The sequence below is a fragment of the Petaurus breviceps genome, unplaced genomic scaffold (assembly GCF_028583685.1).
Source record: "Petaurus breviceps papuanus isolate PSGF00001 unplaced genomic scaffold, PetGlider_PUasm1.0 186, whole genome shotgun sequence".
NCBI classification, from domain to species: domain Eukaryota; kingdom Metazoa; phylum Chordata; class Mammalia; order Diprotodontia; family Petauridae; genus Petaurus; species Petaurus breviceps.
Window position 1 is genome coordinate 50,258,269 of NW_027185798.1, and position 5,911 is coordinate 50,264,179.

At 45.2% G+C, this 5,911-nt stretch overlaps 1 protein-coding gene across 7 annotated transcripts in view; it reads right to left on the bottom strand.

Moving 5' to 3' along the window:
- Window positions 1-2,500, bottom strand: part of NTNG1 (netrin G1) — a 433,521-nt gene extending 431,021 nt beyond the window's left edge. Inside the window, exon 1 of one of the 7 annotated variants that reach the window (XM_069090496.1) lies at window positions 1,867-2,500. The gene's annotated coding sequence lies outside the window, so the exon portion shown is untranslated. The other 6 variants (XM_069090499.1, XM_069090500.1, XM_069090501.1 and 3 more) reach the window with 6 other exon arrangements.
- Window positions 2,501-5,911: the final 3,411 nt, after the last annotated feature.

Here is a 5,911-nt window from a genome sequence, read left to right on the forward strand (position 1 = left end):
CACTGGTCTCATCCACCTCTCGATCAGGGTCTGTGCCCTGTACCTAACTCTTCCTTAGACAAAGTCAATTGTCAAAATAAACCTGACAAATCCCCTGGTGTGTGGTCAGGTAATGTTCCTGAATGACATGTTAATATCGGCTTTTTAGGTACAGGGCACAGACCCTGATCGAGAGGTGGATGAGACCAGTGCTTACATAGTACCTGATGGGCGCACCTAGACACATGCACATACGTGGTGTGTGCGTGTGTATTGGTGCACACATGCATGCCACACAGGCTTGTCTTCTAAAGGTGCGCTACAAAAGTTCCTCTCCCATCCCCTGGAGCCATCCTTCCTGCCTGTGGATTACATTACAGTTCTTCTGGTTGGGGGTCCATAGGTTGTGGGGAGCGGGGTTAAGGGAGGGTTAAAAAAAAAGAAGAAAAAGAAAAAGAAGAAAACGGGCGGGTCGCTGAAGGAGGGAGGGAGGGAGGCTGCACTTACCGTGTGGACCATTTGCCCTTGTTACAGTAGGCGGGAGGCGAGCAGACGGCTCCTTGCCGCGGACCTTCCCAGCCTCGTCCGCGTCCAGTGGTGGCAGCGGCAGCATCGGAGCCCGCGGCTGCCGGAAGGAGGCTGCTTTCCCCCGCCGTGCCTCGTCGGGCGAGCGCGGGGAACCGGCACCGAGGCGGACTGATTAGGAGGGGTTCGGGGGTCCAGTAGGAGCCGTCGAGCTCGCCCCCACCACCGCAGATTTGCTTCACTTGCTTCCAGAAGTCCAGAGGAGAGGGCGTGGGGCTGGGGGCTGGGAAAGGGATGGTGGAAAGAGAGCCCCCACCACAGCAATCAACGCCCCGCTGCTTAATTACCTTCGCCCGGTGCCGAGGGAAAAGCACTGGCTCTCGGGAGGAGTTGGCCCTTTCAAAGCTGAGACCCCAGAGAGGGAATTCCTGCTCCGTGTCCTCCTCTTCCGAAATGCAAAAAGATCAGTGACTTTGACAGGTAGATAGGGGGAGTGAAGAGGGGGGAAAGGGGTGGGAGGAGAGGTAGAGAGAGAGAGAGAGAGAAAGAGAAGGAAAGGTGCCTCTCCCTCCAAAAATGTGATGATAATCAGAAGGCAACCTCAGTCTCCCCAGATGCTCACTCTCCTCTGCGACTCCCCGCGCCACCTCTCCCACTTTTCGCCTTAAACTTTTACTGAGGCTTTCCTGGTGGCTGTTGTGTTTTCTTTATTTCCACCCCTCCTTTCTTTCTTTCGTTGCCTTTTTGTGTTTGCTCGTTTATTTGGTCTGAGGAGCTGCAGGACGCCTGGATGCCCGGACTCCCCGCGATCAGATGCAGCACTCAGGCGGCTCTGCCCCGCTTGGCACCGCTCTCATTTTATCTCGGATGAAGACGTTGAGCGCACTCAGAAGGGACATAAATCAGGACAATTAGCACTGGCGCCAAGGAGATCCTCTCGTACCAATTTCGCCAGGGCTCCCTTCACGCATTCCTCTACTCAAGTCAGAAATGTCACCGCACATAGCGTTGATGGCTGGCAGACGAGACACTTGGAAAGTCCATTTGATGAAATATACATGGCCCGAGATCCTTCTGGATTGCAATTCCCCCAGCGCAGCCTCCCCCGCCCCCGGCGCCGTGCCCGGACGGACCCTGCTTCAGGGTGGCCAGGGAGCTCTCTCACAAACTTAGGGGCGCACACAAATTAAAGGGAGAGTGAGACAGGAAGACAGGAGGAGGGAAGGAGGTGGAGGAAAGAGGGATGGGGGAAAGCAAGCTCAGAGAAGCAGCAGCCCACGGATGGGTGGCATGTACGTTTCACTTAAAAGCAAAATCTTCTGCAACTGGCAGTAAGTAGAAGGATTGCAAACCGTATACTACCTCGAGACCTGGACGCTCCGAGCGGTCCTAACTCCGTCGGGCTCTCTGTTGCTGTTGATGCGCCCCCACCACTGCTTGGAGTGGCTTCTGGACCCCCTTTCTTCCGGCTCACACAGGCAGGTTCTCTCCTCTAGTAAGCAGCCCTAGTAACCTCCCATCTCAACCCACGCCCCATGTCCACCCCACTCTCCCTCCCTTCACTGTCCCCAATCACGCCCTTTGGCTTGCCCCAGAAGTAGTCTTTCGGATCCTGGCTTTCGATCACAGTTCCAGTTACAGATTTCACCACTTGGCACTTTAGCGCCGGTTATCTGTGTCTTCCTCATTCAGAAACCGAGCCTAATAGGGCACGGTAGAGTGCGAAAGTGGGGCGTGCTTTGCAGGCGCCTTCCTCGTTCACAACGTAAAGATGAAGTCCCCTATTTCTGGAAACCCCGTATCATCACATCTCTAGGGGTCTCTGGATTCCCTCCCCCTCTGGGGACTGGCAGACAGGGCACACAGAGAGTGATATACATTACATCACCCACTTTGAAAGTAAAAGACTACCACTTAGTTGGAATGATTGAGGACTGGGATGAGAATGGCGGGAAGCAATGGAGGGATCTTGAATCGGGGACTTCTCCAGGCAAGTGAACCCCAGCTTGTGAAGGGGTGTGGCAGTCCATTCTTCTGTCTCCTTTTCTTTACTATCACTGAGACTGCCGCCCAAGCATGTGTGCGAGGGGGCTTCCCTCCCATGCATCTCACTCTCTTAAATACACCGGACCAGGGAAATGATCTGTTTTTCTGCTCTCCACTAGGATTGCCCTCCCTCATCACTAGTTGGCAGCCTGGGTAAGATACAGGTGAAAAAAAAAAAAGTGAGACACGAAGATCATGGGTGCTTTCTCCCCACCTATCCCCACCTATTTCATCATAAGACTTTTACATAGAATTCACAGAGAGATACTTTTTTTTTAATTTAACAACTTCTCACCCCTCTTTTTTCTTATTAATGGTTATGGGAGGAAAGGGGATATGATGAATAAATTGTTGAGCTTGAATATAACAATATTAATAATAATAATAACAATTCAAATCTTGGCTCTGCTATTTACTGTCAATATGACCCAGAGCAAGTCACTTAACCTTTATGAACCTCAGTTTTTCTGGTCCATAAAATGAGGGATTTGGTCTTAGTGGCCTTTAAGTTCCCTTCCAGCCCTACATTTATGATCCTAGGACTGTCATGAGACAACTTCCTAAAACTTATCTTCTAAGTTATAGAGGGGTGATTTGCATTGGTGGAGAAGGATCCTACTTTGAGAAAAATCACATATTCTTACAATATCCCATATAAATGGATAGACTGTATTTCTAACCCTGGGATTTCTTTCTTTTTCTCTCCTCCTCCTCCTCCTCCTCCTCCTCCTCCTCCTCCTTTTTCTTGGCTGCCCCAGAGCTCAGTCCTTTCTGGCTTGGTCCCTTGAAGTAAACTTGAAAAGCAAATACCTACTGATTTCTGAGCTTCTTATGAATGCTTTAGCCTTATATGCTTGGGCAAAAAGCCACTCCTTCATACATGGACTTAGAAAGACCCCTTTCCACTTTTTTCCTTGTCCCTTCCTTCTGACCATTTAAAGTTGCAAAGAAAGGGGAGGGGGGGAATTAGGAGATTTTGGAGTTTTCTGAATTATTTCAGATTTTTAAAGCCACCCTGAATTAAAACTAAAAAGCCTCTGAAAATTACTGTACCAGCAGCCCCCTTTACCTTGTCCTATTGCCAAATTTCATTTGATGCTCCTGACAAGGTCCACTCTTATCTGGCTATCCCAGGAAAGTCATAGGTCCATAGATTTGGAGCTAAATGTGAATCTAGAGGTCATTTAGTCCAGCCTACTAATTTCACAGCTGAGTAACTGAGTCCAGATAGGTAAATAATCTGCCCAAGATGAAAGTAGCAAAGGTATGATTTGAATGGAAGATCCTTGGACTGCAAATCCAGTATTCTGAAAGTTAAATAAGTGTGCTGGCTAATCATTTCTCTATTAATCTTTACACAAGTTCAATCACACCATCCAAATATTTTCATCATCAAACCAGATTCCTGATTATACATTTTCATATTGATAGCGTCTTTTGGTTTGAAAAGATCTAAGATAATAGTCAAATTAGATTCTGATCTAACCCATACCTAAAGACTCTACAACACCATTAACAAGTAGCCATCTACTCTATGAAGACTGCTAGTAATCAATATAGTGAAATTGTCCAATGCTTGCTTCCATGACTTAGATGTAATAAATATTTCATAAATGTTTGTTGAATTTCACTGTCATTGTGCCCCATCTTGATACAGAATTTTGACCATTCATCTGGTGACAGAGTTATTATAAAAGCTTCTACTTGCCAGGTAACTGTCTTAACTTTTCCTTATTCTTTTTTTCACAATGTTTTATTGTTCTCAGAATCACTGAGATAGAAAAGACCTAAAGAGCTACTAGTCTATCTTTTAAGATGTGTGGAAGTATGTGGAACTCCAAAGTTGAAACACCCTCACACATTTAGAGATGTAAAGACCATTAGAGATAATTTAGTCCAGGGATTCTTAACCTTTTTTATATCATGATCTCCTTTGATGGTTTGGTAAACTCCATGGACCCCTTCATAGAACTATGCTTTAAAATGCATAAAATAAAATTAATACAGTGAAATAAAATATACAATTTTCCCCATCCAAGTTCGTGGACTTGGAATCTATAGAGGCTTTTTTTTGGATTCTGTGTATCTCAAGGTAAGAACCCCTTATCTAGTCCAACACTTCATTTTACAGATGAGAAGCTAGGCCCTAGGGTTGTTAATAATAATGACTGACATTTATATATTACTTTAAGGTCACTGGAGAACTTTCCATACACTGACTCATTTGATCCTTACAACAACCCTGTGAAATTAAGTCCTGGAGGTTTTATTATGCCCATTTTGCCAATGGAATAACTGAGTCTCAGAGTGTTTAACAAATTACTTGTTCATTGTCAAATTGGCAGCAAATAGCAAAGTCAAGGTTTGGACCCTAACCTTCTGACTTCAAACCTAGGATTTCTTCCTCTTTATCCTATAGCCTCCTCCACCAATGTAGAATCCTATCTAAACATGACTTAGTATATAACTCCTATGGATTTCCCTGAGATGCAAAGAAAGTGACTTGATTAGGATCATACAAGTAGAAAAGTGGTGGAGTGGTGATTTGAACCCAGATATTTCTTACTCAAAGCCCAGAACTCTATTGTTCACCAAGCAAAACTCCATTCATGGTCACCACTTTCCTGTATGTGTTCTCTTACTCATTAATAATAATAATAATAATAACATGGGCAGCTATGTGGCACAGTGAATAGAGCACCAGCCCTGGAGTCAGGAGAACCTGAGTTCAAATCCAGCCTCAGACAATTAACACAAAAAGTTGCCATATGACCTTGGGCAAGTCACTTAAGCCCAATTGCCCTCCAAAAAAAAAGCAAAAAAATAATAATAAGTAATAGTAGCTAATGTTTATATAGCACTTGCTAAAGCACTTTACAATTATCATCTTATTTGACCCTCACAACAACTTTGAGAAATAGGTACTATTATTATTCCCATTTTACTGAGGGAAACTGAGTCAAGGAAAGTGAGGCAAGCAGAGGTTAGATCATTTCCCTAGAGTCCCAATGGTTAGTGAGTATCTGAGACTGGATTATGAACACAGATGTTCCTGACTCCAGGCCATCAACTATGCCATCTAGCTTCCTCTAAAAAATAAAATCTTGGCTCTTCAAATCTAAGTTCCACAAGGGCAGTTAAAATCTTGTTTCTGTATTTGCATCCCTAATTCCTAGCAGAGTGCTTGGCATGTTGTAGGTGTCTAATAAATGCTTTTCATCCACCCATTCATTGTTTTTCATTCATTACTCACTACTGCCTCTAATTCTTTCCTCCTCCTCTTCCTCCTCCTCCTCCTCCTCCTCCCCCTCCTCCTTCTTCTTCTTCTTCTTCTTCTTCTTCTTCTTCTTCTTCTTCTTCT